General features: G+C 36.0%; 1 protein-coding gene across 24 annotated transcripts in view; it reads right to left on the bottom strand.

The window, feature by feature from the left end:
• The window catches only part of MLIP (muscular LMNA interacting protein), a 296706-nt gene that overhangs the window by 43681 nt on the left and 238764 nt on the right, over positions 1-14261 (bottom strand). The window lies entirely within an intron of this gene.

The following is a 14261-nucleotide window of genomic DNA, read 5'->3' as shown; positions in this document are numbered from 1 at the left end:
TAACCTAGAATATACATGAGCTGTGTCTAGCATTCAGAACTACAAAAGAGACCAATGTAAAATCATATACATCAGGAAAGCTTAAAATCTTTTTTACTGCTTTAGGTTAGGAGTTGGCCAACTTTTTCTGTAAAGGCCCCGATACTGTATTTCTTTTTTAACATCTTTATTGGAGTATGATTGCTTTACAATGGTGTGTTAGTTTCTGTTGTATAACAAAGTGAATCAGCTATACATATACATATATCCCCATATCTCCTCCCTCTTGCATCTCCCTCCCATCCTCCCTATCCCACCCCTCTAGGTGGTCACAAAGCACTGTGCTGAACTCCCTGTGCTATGCGGCTGATTCCCACTAGCTATCTATTTTACATTTGGTAGTGTATATAGTCCATGCCACTCTCTCACTTCGCCCCAGCTTACTTTTCCCACTCCCCGTGTCCTCAAGTCCATTCTCTACATCTGCATCGTTATTCCTGCCCTGCCCCTAGGTTCTTCAGAACCATTTTTTTTTTTTTAGATTCCATATTTATGTGTTAGCATACAGTATTTGTTTTTCTCTTTCTGACTTACTTCACTCTGTATGACAGACTTTAACTCCATCCACCTCACTACAAATAACTCAATTTTGTTTCTTTTTATGGTGAGTAATATTCCATTGTATATATGTGCCACATCTTCTTTATCTATTCATCTGTCAATGGACACTTAAGTTGCTTGCATGTCCTGGCTACTGTAAATAGAGCTGCAATGAACATTGTGGTACATGACTCTTTTTGAATTATGGTTTTCTCAGGGTATATGCCCAGTAGTGGGATTGCTGGGTCGTATGGTAGTTCTATTTTTAGTTTTTTAAGGAACCTCCATACTGTTCTCCATAGTCGCTGTATCAATTTACATTCCCACCAATGGACAGGTCATCCAAAATGAAAATAAATAGGGAAACACAAGCTTTAAATGACACATTAAACAAGATGGACTTAATTGATATTTATAGGACATTCCATCCAAAAACAACAGAATACACTTTATTCTCAAGTGCTCATGGTACATTCTCCAGGATAGATCATATCTTCAGTCACAAATCAAGCCCTGGTAAATTTAAGAAAATTGAAATCATATCAAGTATCTTTTCTTACCACAACACTATGAGACTAGATATCAATTACAGGAAAAAATCTGTAAAAAATACAAACACATGAAGGCTAAACAATACACTACTAAATAACCAAGAGATCACTGAAGAAATCAAAGAGAAAATCAAAAAATACCTAGAAACAAATGACAATGAAAACACGATGACCCAAAACCTATGGGATGCAGCAAAAGCAGTTCTAAGAGGGAAGTTTATAGCAATACAATCCTACCTCAAGAAACAAGAAACATCTCAAATAAACAACTTAACCTTACACCTAAAACAATTAGAGAAAGAAGAACAATAAAAACCCGGATACTGTATTTTGTAGGCTTTGCAAACCATATATTCTGTCACAATTACTACTTCTATGATAGCGTGAAAGCAGCCTCAGATAATATATAAATGAATAAGCATGACTGTGTGCCAATAATGCTTTATGGAAGAGGTGGTGAATCAGATCTGACCCACAGGCTATAGCTTCTAAACCTAAAGGTTTGAAAACAACACACATTAATAAAATCTTTTTTATGTTTGACCTGCACCCTACCTCCCTTCCAATGAATTATCTTGAGGTTGGTACATTTTTCTTTGGAGATCACTATTCGAAATGATTCCTGAAAATGAACATCATTCTACCCTGCTTTGGTATTCAATAGATGAATCTCATAAGGTCCTCGTTTTTGAGGGAAGAACAGGAATCGTAAAATTCTCTTGTATGTGTTTTTATCAGTGAGATATGTAACATAGTTGTTTCCCATAAAATCCTTACAGTGCTTTTCACTTACTTGAGAATTGTCTTTTTCAATATAAAAATACTTAGAACAAATTTTTAAAAGAAAAGAAGCTTTATTTAAGAGCTTTGTTTTTAAAATGGAATTGACAATTTGGCTTGATTATCATATCCTGCAAAACTTCAAGAACACACGAAGTTATGAAGCAAATAATATCTTTGTTCATTACAGAAAGATTACCAAAAACATGCAGAGAATAAATTCATTTAGCTTTATTTGTTAAAAGAACTACAGAGCCAGTAGAATTAGATATTGACAGAGACATCATAAAAGTAATGCTATAGCAATAACTGATGCATTCATCACTCTAGAAGAAGCCCACTTTCTACTCAACCATCAAGTCAAATTGTTTAACCATAAAAGCTGTTTCCATTGCAACACCAAAGGGCATTGGAATGCATATGGGCTCTTCATTAAAGCCTGCACATCTGAGGCTCTTTTGTTCTACCTGTTTTTTTAAAGTTACCTCCTTTTCTGTGGTTTGGTAGTGAAAGGTGAAAATCCATTTTCCCCTTGCTCTCACTGTCCCCTCTGCACACCACACACAGTTATCTGTGCCTTTTGAAACAGAGCACCACTGCGTGAGATTACTGGAGCCTTTAACTCCATCCTTTCTTCCCGCTTCTCACCTCTTTGGGAAAACGACACTTCTTTTTTTTTTTTAACAACACATTTTTAAATGCAGCACTTATATTCAGCTTTTCTTTCCTGCCTGGAGACTATAGTAATCCAAAATCAGAATTTTAGCATTTCTGCTAAAGTTTTAATTTAAAACAACACCCCGTCCATAAAGTCAAGGACGATCACAATGTATTTCTTAAAGAGTGCTTCCTTCAGCCAGAGGTAACAACATTTTACAGACATGATCACAGAAACTCCAAATTACTAAGAAGAGATTCTAATCATCTACATTTCACTAAGATCAAGCCAAGATAAGTTAGGTCTCTTAATTTTGAACATATGGCATAACTTCTTGCTTATCAGTCCTAATTTTAAAGCATCCATGTGCATTTTAAAAACAGACATACTTAAAGCAACACATCTATTTCAGATCCTGACTTGAACCAAAAAATTTGAACTTGTTAAATATGAAAAAGGTAGCATACACTTACCTACTCCAAATTCCCTATCAAAAAAAAATTAAAGAACTAAAACATAATTGTGAAGATAGGATTTGGATTATTTAGTTCTGAAAGTTTGTGGTTGTCTGAAAGCAAGTTTCACAGAGCAGATAACATAGATAAAGTGTGAAGATATTTGACTGAGACATGCTCAAGGGAAAAGAAAGAGTAAGTATTTCATAATCAATCACAGTGGGCACTAGAGCATGAAAATGCTGAGTTTTATGTTTTTCTATACATACAGTTTAATTCTCATCCTACATTCTGACATGGATGCATTTGGGGGAAAAGGCGCAATTTAAGTTGAAGAAGTTAGAAAGTAACACAGAAAAGAGGCTTCTCTGATTTCTCATCATGGTGGGAAGAAAGAAGAGAATGTATCTTGTGACCCTTTAGTAGGAAGTCAACTCCTTTCTTCCAAAATTATAGTGCTCCTAAAAGAAATGATAACAACAGTAAACATTTAAAAATTTGCATTCCCTTTAAAGTGTCCAGAGCTCTTTCACAGTGACTGTTTCATTTAATCATGAATGGGTATGAGTATGGGTACCATTAGAAATGAGATTAGTAGCCCCATTTTTCGAGGATGAAACTGAAGTTCAGAGAGTTGACTGATCTTCTCAGGATCACACCAAGCCCATGTTCTTTCCATTGCATTCTATCATAATGTTTCTCTCCTTTTCAGGAAACAGGAAAGTTACTGCTGGAGCAGTAGGCTCCAGTAACCAATAGTCAAGGTAGGGTCTCTTAATGGATTAGGCAACTAGAGGGCCAGGTCATGGAGTGTGTAGCCTGAGTGTGAAGTAGACAGGTCAGAGCAAGAAAGTACAGAGGGTTGCAGAGAAGGTTAAGAGTAGCAGGAAGGAGACAGAGACCGAGGTTCAGATATTTAGAACCCACTAGAATCTAAGCTCCATGGGATCAAGGATATTGTCTGCTCTGTTTCCTGAGCAAGGACCCATATCTTTTTTGGCACAAACATAAATGACTGGATGCTAAGAAGAGACAGAAGGGAAGTGAATGTGGAGAGAAGTAGCAACACCATCCATCAGGGACACCATCTACAGCAAGGACTACAAGTCCAGGAATACTTTCCAGTCCTTTCTCCCCTACACTCCTGTGCTCTGTGGTCCTTCCACCAACATGGGCAGCTAAGGCTTAATACCATCTTCATATCTCAGAGTAGGATTTTGGTGGTGACTGTTAAAACTGAATTTCAAAGAGAAATTCAGTACATTTAATGTACAAGATACATTAAATGTAGCCTCCATATTGTTCATGTTAACAAAGCGTTATAATTTTAAAGAAAAATGATCTTGTGGTTTTTTAATATCCCGAGGTTTTGTTCCTTTGAATATACTATTGTTTTACCAAGAAATTTAAGTGAAAGTGTTGATGTTCAGCAACTAAATTATGTTTCCTGTACACAGCCTGTCACCTAGTCTAAAATCACCTTTCAGAGAGATCTAGAAAGGCAAAAATTATCCCCAAAGTTCATTACAAGGATTATCCCATAGTCTTTTGTGATTATGAAACAAAGGAATCAAAGCATGGTGTCTGCTACACTTAAAGAATGCAGAAACAAGAAATCCAGACACAGCCAAGACTTCACTTTCATTATAGAAAGCATCTTTGTTTAAATTTTAGGTTGCCTACTTAGCCTTCCTATTCAGGATATTTGCAATGGAAATAGTTGTCAGGTTTGCCAATGTAAAAGAAGGAAAAAAGTAATTTAAGTAGCAAATACCAGGACCTGATACAGGCTGTTATATATGTGTGTCTTTTATATGAACACACACACACACACACATATATAAATTTATATATCTATATATAAATTTAATTTTGAAAAGAAATCATTTCTCTCCCAGGGATTTTAGTTTAAGGAAAAGCAAAGCAAAGTATAGTTATTCAAAGGGAAATAATGACAATGAATCATATTGATGATTTCTTATTACTCCACAAATAGGAAGTAAATAAGACATGATTTTTTTAAAAAGGAAAAAATCAAAATAAAAGAAAATATTCCCTACCCCAAATTTCTCAATCAAAAATAAAAGAATCAAAGTAAACTCTATGGGTGTAGAACTAGTCTTATTTGTCATGATTTTGACCTAGACAATAGATTATAAGATTTTCCATCTCTCCAAAGTTATGACCTGATTAATACTTGCGCTTTTTTTTTTTTTTTTGGATCATCTAAGGATGTGAAATATCAGAAGGGTTCCAGTAATATTTAAGGGCATGAACACAGAATTTCAGGGTAAGGAGGTACCTTCGAAAGTACTTCATACAACACACTCATTTTGCAGATGTGTAATTAAATCCAGGATCAGGAATGACTTAGTCCAACAGCACGCATTTTAAGAGTTAACATCAGACTGCCTGACTTTTTAAAATTTCTCTTTCAGTTAATTGTCCTGACACCTAACAATTGGGGAAATACAAGAAAGAGAAATGTCTAGAAAAGTGGTGAAGCCATAATTTTGCTGACGTAGAGCCAAGGAAAATGTATGTCCCTTGTCAAACAGGGCTATCATTATGAGTAGAGGCTCCATGGAATGTGGAAATTCTCGTAAATGGAGGCTTACTTACCTCCTTTGTGTAAATCAAATAGGGAAAAGTTCTTAGTTCAAACACAAAAGAAGGCACCTAATCAATGTTGGTTGAAAGGAAATGCCCCTGGCAGGGGTAGCTTTGAGCATCATTAGTCATAGAATTCTTGGAGCTGGAAGGGAGGCAAGAGGTGGGCTAGCCCAGGCTCTCTCAACCCCAACATTAGTGACATTTGGGGTAGGCTAAGTCTTTGCTGTGGGGGACTGTCCTGGATACTGTAGGATGTTTAGCAGCATCCTTGGCCTCTACCCACTGGGTGCCAGCAGCATGCCCAGCCCCAGTCATGACAGTAATGTCTGGGGCAAAGTCATGCCAGTTGAGAACCACTGGTCCCCTCATTTCACAAATGCACTGAGTAGAACTGGTTAACTACACAATCACAACTAGAACACACACTTCAGAGCTTTTTCTGAAAAACCAACCTGCCCTAGGTCCCCTTTGGTTCAATTATGTATCATAATGAATAAGGGCATCAGATCTTGCATGAACGTGGTTTCTGAAATGTGAAGTGAAACTAGCCTGACTTTATTATATGCTGCAAAGGGCCAGTCCATCTATCAAATGCAATTCATGAGGGCCTAATACTTCCCAAAAGCCATTAAGCCACAGATTGAGAAAAACACCTCTATTTTTCTGAGCCTACCCTATGGGATAAATATCATATATACTTGCTTTTACTTGAGCAGGTAAAATATGCTAAGCCTCTCAGCTCTACTGGACAAAGATAACTGACAATCTGGTTCCTGGTAAGTTGTTTCTTACCAAATGCATTTTCTGTTTTCAAGGAAAAGTAAGGTAAAAAATATTAAAGATCTAAAGGTTCATAAAACAAATTTGTATTCGGATGGCTGGGCTACAGTAGATTAAATTTCACTTAGGATGTCTAGATTTGGAGGTTAGAACATTATTTTTAAAAACTCTAAAAACCTACCAGCTCTCCCATCTCAAAGGAATCACTAGTTTTGAACTTACAAATTTACTACAGATTGTTCTTTTCACACAGCCTTTGAGATAAAGAAAAATACATTTTTAATCCTGGCTTTTTTTCCCCATATATTTATTTTAAATCACTTGCTTCACTAACTTGATTTCAGTTTTCACAGGTTGGACTTCTAAAGTTTTCTTTGGTTTCTTTAATGGAACTTAAAAAATAGTTTATTTACCAGTTTTAGCTCTCTGTTTCATTCTGTCCTATGCACCCACTTGATTGCCCTTCTCATTTGGATTTTTTGTTTTCTCTGCCAAAATGACAAACTCAGTTATTTTATCTTAGATCACAGTGAGGAAGAGAAAGTTTCCAAATCTCTTCATATGACTCAGCTTCAAACTTCTATATCTTGCTGTGACCTTTACATTTGTCATCATGCAAAGCTGGCCTAATCTCACCCACACTTTAAAATATCTAACAATCTCTCCAATGGTTAGAGATTATAACATTTATTCTAGACACTTCAATCTTAGCATTTATATTCAAAGAATACATCCAGTTTTTTACTACATCCTCCTTTAAATATATTCTACCTAGATTCCATTTCTCATAGGTCAAAGAAAGTGTTCATTAGAGAAAAGAAAACCACAAGCCCCTCACCCTGGTTGCATTTCCTATGTACATTTATTGATAACTAGCCCCCAAATTATGTTAAGGAACTTGTAGAATTGAATCTGTTTAGAGGGGGATGGAGGAGATCATTGTAGACAATGTCCTGGGAGAGGTGCCACATACAGTATAAAAGACAAAACTATACCAAAGCCATGTTGTTGTCACCATACAGTTCTATTCACAGGCTGACATTGACTCAAAGTTCAAGAAGTTTTGAGAAATAGACTCCTCTGAAGTAAAACATAAGAACACACCTTTTTTCTTGCCAACAAATAAAATGAACTTTCTAAGCTTTGAATAATAGTTATTTTGGCTATTACTTAAAATTATTTTTACACAGCTACCTTATCCTCTTAAAATTCTGTTGTCTAATACTTTTCAGGTGAAACCAATAGAGAATTTTAAACTCTATTTTAAATTTTAATTTTAACAAAACCTTATTTTAAGTACTATTTGTCTTGCCTTTCCCTGGCTTTTCTCACACAGATATAAAGAAAAAAAAAAACCTTACTTTAAAACCATAATATACAAAAAGTTTTAAATAAAAATAAAATAAAACAAATTTTTTTTTTAATTTTAAAAAATTGAAGAAAAGAAACTTAGCCTTTCAAATAGAAGTAATAAAAGTTTAGATATAATGACCACAGCTTTTTATTTCATAAACTTCAACCCTATTAGATGTAGATCAAAATGAAAATAAAGATTGAATTCAACCAAAACAAAAAAAAAGGAATATAATTTACATGAGAGGTTCTAAATATGGTAATCATCACCTCTCATAAATAAAGATATCTGGGGACATCATGAGTTAACAAAACATAAGACATATTTATATAAAGCTTTCAGATTATCATTGTTTCCCAATAGACTGTGGTACAGTCAGACACTACATATTCACCAATTTGTTAAACAACTAATGCTTCAAAGCTTAACTAATCATTAGAATTCAGTTGCTTAACTAATTATTAGAATTATTCCATCTATTATGATAGAAGTGGCAAATAGGTCTTCTTTGTGTGTCTGTTTTAAAGCAAGTAAAAAGACTCCCTCTTTTGAGAGCACCAGAATCACAATTAACTGCTGATCCATCATTGACAGGAAAACACTGGAACTCATCAAAAAAGATACCCCACATCCAGAGAAAAAGGAGAAGCCACAATGAGATGGTAGGAGGGGCACAATCACAATAAAATCAAATCCCATAACTGCTGGTTAGGTGACTCACAAACTGGAGAACATTTATATCACAGAAGCCCACCCACTGGAGTGAAGGTTCTGAGCCCCACATCAGGCTTCCCAACCTGAGGGTCCAGCAATGGAAGAAGGAATTCCTAGAGAATCAGACTTTGAAGGCTAGCGGGATTTGATTGCAGGACTTCAACAGGACTGGGAGAAACAGAGATTCTACTCTTGGAGGGCACACACAAAGTAGTGTGTGCATCGGGACCCAGGGGAAAGAGCAGTGACCCCATAGGAGACTGAACCAGACCTACCTGCTAGTGTTGGAGAGTCTCCTGAAGAGGCTGTCTTTCACCATGAGGACAAGGGCACTGACAGCAGAAGTTCTGGGAAGTAATCCTTGGCGGGAGCCCTCCCAGAATCCACCATTAGCCCCATCAAAGAGCCGGGTATGATCCAGTGTTGGGTCACCTCAGTCCAAACAACCAACAGGGAGTGAATCCAGACCCACCCGTCAGCAGACAAGAAGATTAAACTTTTACTGAGTTCTGCCCACCAGAGCAACACCCAGCTCTACCCACCACCAGTCCCTCCCATCAGGAAACTTACAAAAGCCTCTTAGATAGCCTCATCCACCAGAGGGCACATAGCAAGAGCAAGATGAACTACAATCCTACAGCCTTTGGAACAAAAACCACATTCACAGAAAGATAGACAAGATGAAAAGGCAGAGGGCTATGTACCAGATGAAGGAACAAGATAAAACCCCAGAAAAACAACTAAATGAAGTGGAGATAGGAAAAGTTCCAGAAAAAGAATTCAGAATAATGATAGTGAAGATAATCCAGGACCTCAGAAAAAAAATGGAGGCAAAGATTTAGAAGAGGCAAGAAATGTTTAACAAAGACCTAGAAGAATTAAAGAACAAACACCTAGAAGAATTAAAGAACAAACAAACAGAGATGAACAATACAATAACTGAAATGAAAAATACACTAGAAGGAATCAATAGCAGAATAACTGAGGCAGAAGAACGGATAAGTGAACTGGAAGACAGAATGGTGGAATTCACTGCCGCAGAACAGATTAAAGAAAAAAAAAAAATGAAAAGAAATGAAGACAGCCTAAGAGACCTCTGGGACAACAATAAATGCAACAACATTCGCATTATAAGAGTCCCAGAAGGAGGAGAGAGAGAGAAAGGACCCGAGAAAATATTTGAAGAGATTATAGTTAAAAACTTCCCTAACATGGGAAAGGAAATAGCCACCCAATCACCCAACCCCCGGAAGTGCAGACAGTCCCAGGCAGGATAAACCCAAGGAGAACCACGCCAAGACACATAGTAATCAAATTGACAAAAATTAAATGCAAAGAATAATTATTGAAAGCAACAAGGGAAAATGACAAATAACATACAAGGGAACTCCCATAAGGTTGACAACTGATTTTCATCTACAAGCCAGAAGGGAGTGGCATGATATATTTAAAGTGATGAAAGGGAAGAACCTGCAACCAAGATTACTCTACCCGGCAAGGATCTCATTCAGATTCGACAGAGAAATAAAAAGCTTTACAGAGAGGCAACAGCTAAGAGAATTCAGCACCACCAAACCAGCTCTACAACAAATGCTAAAGTAACTTCTCTAAACGGGAAACACAACAGAAGAAAAGGACCTTAAAAAAAAAACACATTACAAATAAATATTGGTAATAGACATACATGCCGATAATTACCTTAAACGTGAACGGATTAAATGCTCCAACCAAAAGACACAGGCTCGCTGAATGGATACAAAAACAAGACCCATACATATGCTGTCTACAAGAGACCCACTTCAGACCTAGGGACACATATAGACTGAAAGTGAGGGGATGGAAAAAAATATTCCATGCAAATGGGAATCAAAAGAAAGCTGGAGTAGCAATTCTCATATCAGATACACTAGACGTTAAAATAAAGAATGTTACAAGAGACAAAGAAGGACACTACATAATGATCAAGGGATCAATCCAAGAAGAAGATATAACAATTATAAATATATATGCACCCAACATAGGAGCACTTCAATACATAAGGCAACTGCTAACAGCTATAAAAGGGGAAATCAACAGTAACACAATAATAGTGGGGGATTTTAACACCTCACTTATATCAGTGGACAGATCATCCAAACAGGAAATTAATAAGGAACCACAGGCTTTAAATAACACAATAGACAAAATAGATTTCATTGATATTTACAGGGCATTCTGCCCAAAAACAGCAGATTACACTCTCTTCTCAAGTGCACATGGAACATTCTCCAGGATAGATCATATCTTGGGTCACAAATCAAGGCTCAATAAAGTTAAGAAAATTGAAATCATATCAAGCATCTTTGCTCACCACCATGCTATGAGATTAGAAATCAATTAGGGGGAAAAAAACATAAAAAACACAAACACATGGAGGCTAAACAATACGTTACTAAATAACCAAGAGATCACTGAAGATATCAATGAGGAAATCAAAAATTACCTAGAGACAAATTACAATGAAAACACGATAATCCAAACTGTATGGGATGCAGCAAAAGCAGTTCTAAAAGGGAAGTTTACAGCAATAATATCCTACCTCAAGAAACAAGAAAAATCTAAAATAAACAACCTAACCTTACACCTAAAGCAACTAGAGAAAGAAGAAAAAAAAAACCCACAAAATTACTAGAAGGAAAGAAATCATAAAGATTAGAGCAGAAATAAATGAAAAAGAAACAAAGAAAGCAATAGGAAAGATCAGTAAAACTAAAAGCAGGTTCTTTGAGAAGATAAACAAAATTGATAAACCATTAGTTAGACTCATCAAGAAAAAGAGGGAGAGGACTCAAATCAATAAAATTAGAAATGAAAAAGGAGAAGTTACAACAGACACCACAGAAATACAAAGCATCCTATGAGACTACTACAAGCAATTCTATGACAATAAAAAGACAAGCTGGAAGATATTTTCAAATTCTTATAAAGGTATAACCTTCCAAGACTGAATCAGGAAAAAATAGAAAATATAAACAGACCAATCACAAGCACTGAAATTGAAACTGTGATTAAAAATCTTCCAACAAAAAAAAGTCCAGGACCAGATGGCTTCACAGGTGAATTATATCAAACATTTAGAGAAGAGCTAACACCCATCCTTCTCAAACTCTTCCAAAAAATTGCAAAAGAAGGAAAACTCCCAAACTCATTCTGTGAGGCCACCATCACCCTGATACCAAAACCAGAAAAAGATACTACAAAAAAAGAAAATTACAGACTAATATCACTGATGAATATAGATGCAAAAAACCTCAACAAAATACTACCAAACAGAATCCAACAACACATTAAAAGGATCACACACCATCATCAAGTGGGATTTATCCCAGGGATGCAAGGATTCTTCAATATACGCAAATCAATCAATGTGATACACCATATTAACAAACTGAAGAATAAAAACCATATGATCTTTTCAATAGATGCAGAAAAAGCTTTTGACAAAATTCAACACCCATTTATGATAAAAACTCTCCAGAAAGTGGGCATAGAGGGAACCTACCTCAACATAATAAAGGCCATATATGACAAACCCACAGCCAACATCGTTCTCACTGGTGATAAACTGAAAGCATTTCCTCTAAGATTAGGAACAAGACAAGGATGTCCACTCTTGCCACTATTATTCAACATAGTTTTGGAAGTCCTAGCCACAGCAATCAGAGAAGAAAAAGAAATAAAAGGAATACAGATTGGAAAAGAAGAAGTAAAACTGTCACTTTTTGCAGATGACATGATACTATACATAGAGAATCCTAAAGATGCTACCAGAAAAATACTAGAGGTAATCAGTGAATTTGGTAAAGTTGCAGGATACAAAATTAATGCACAGAAATCTCTTGCATTCCTATACACTAATGATGAAAAATCTGAAAGAGAAATTATGGAAACACTCTCATTTACCATTGCAACAAAAAGAGTAAAATACCTAGGAATAAACCTACCTAGGGAGACAAAAGACCTGTATGCAGACAAGTATAAGACACTGATGAAAGAAATTAAAGATGATACAAACAGCTGGACAGATATACCGTATTCTTGGAATGGAAGAATCAGCACTGTGAAAATGACTATATTACCCAAAACAATCTACAGATTCAATGCAATCCATATCAAATTACTAATGGCATTTTTCACAGAACTAGAACAAAAAATCTTAAAATTTGTATGGAAAACAAAAAAGTCCCTGAATTGCCAAAGCAGTCTTGAGGGAAAAAAATGGAGCTGGGGGAATCAGACTCCCTAACTTCAGACTATACTACAAAGCTACAGTAATCAAGACAGTATGGTACTGGCACAAAAACAGAAATATAGATCAATGGAACAGGATAGAAAGTCCAGAGATAAACCCACGCACCTGTGGTCAACTAATCTATGACAAAGGAAGCAAGGATATACAATGGAGAAAAGACAGTCTCTTCAATAAGTGGTGCTGGGAAAACTGGACAGCTACACGTGAAAGAATGAAAATAGAACACTTCCTAACACCATACACAAAAATAAACTCAAAATGGAGAGACCTAAATATGAGCAGACACTATAAAACTCTTAGAGGAAAACATAGGAAGAACACTCTTTGACATAAATCACAGCAAGATCTTTTTTGATCCACCTCCTAGAGTAATGGAAATAAAAACAAAAACAAACAAATGGTACCTAATGAAACTTAAAAGCTTTTGCTAAACAAAGGAAACTACAAACAAGATGAAAAGAAAGCCCTCACAATGGGAGAAAATATTTGCAAACGAATCAATAGACAAAGGATTAATCTCTAAAATATATAAACAGCACATGCAGCTCAATATTAAGAAAACAAACAACCCAATCCAAAAATGGGCAGAAGACCTAAATAGACATCTTTCCAAAGAAGACATACAGATGGCCAAGAAGCGCATGAAAAGCTGCTCAACATCACTAATTATTAGAGAAATGCAAATCAAAGCTACAGTGAGGTATCCCCTCACACCAGTCAGAATGGGCGTCATCAGAAAATCTACAAACAACATATGCTGGAAAGGGTGTGGAGAAAAGGGAACCCTCTTGCACTGTTGGTGGGAATGTAAATTGATACAGCCACTATGGAGAACAGTATGGAGGTTACTTAAAAAACTAAAAATAGAACTACCTTACAACCTAGCAATCCCACTACTGGGCATATACCCAGAGAAAACCATAATTCAAAAAGACACATGCACCCCAATGTTCATTGTAGCACTATTTACAATAGCCAGGTCATGGAAGCAACCTAAATGCCCATCGACAGATGAATGGATAAAGATGATGTGGTACATATATACAATGCAATATTACTCAGCTATAAAAAGGAAAAAAATTGGGTCATTTGTAGAGAGGTGGATGGACCTAGAGACTGTCATACGGAGTGAAGTAAGTCAGATAAAGAAAAACAAATATCGTATATTAACACATATATGTGGAACCTAGAAAAATGGTACAGATGAACCGGTTTGTAAGGCAGAAATGGAGACACAGATATAGAGAACAAATGTATGGACACCAAGAGGGGAAAGTGTTGAGGGGGGGTGATGAATTGGGAGATTGGGATTGGCATATATACACTAATATGTATAAAATGGACAACTAATTAGAACCTGCTATATAAAAAATTAAAGAAAATTCTAAAATAAAAAAAATAAATAAATAAAGCAAGTAAAAATCTAAGGTTCTTAAACCTACGTAAAGCAGTGGAAGAGGGACAGGAGAAGAAATCTCCCTTAGCA

The sequence above is a fragment of the Balaenoptera physalus genome (assembly GCF_965194825.1).
Source record: "Balaenoptera physalus genome assembly, chromosome: 11".
NCBI classification, from domain to species: domain Eukaryota; kingdom Metazoa; phylum Chordata; class Mammalia; order Artiodactyla; family Balaenopteridae; genus Balaenoptera; species Balaenoptera physalus.
The sequence above is the reverse complement of the archived record's forward strand: the minus strand, read 5'-3'. Positions and strand labels throughout refer to the sequence as shown.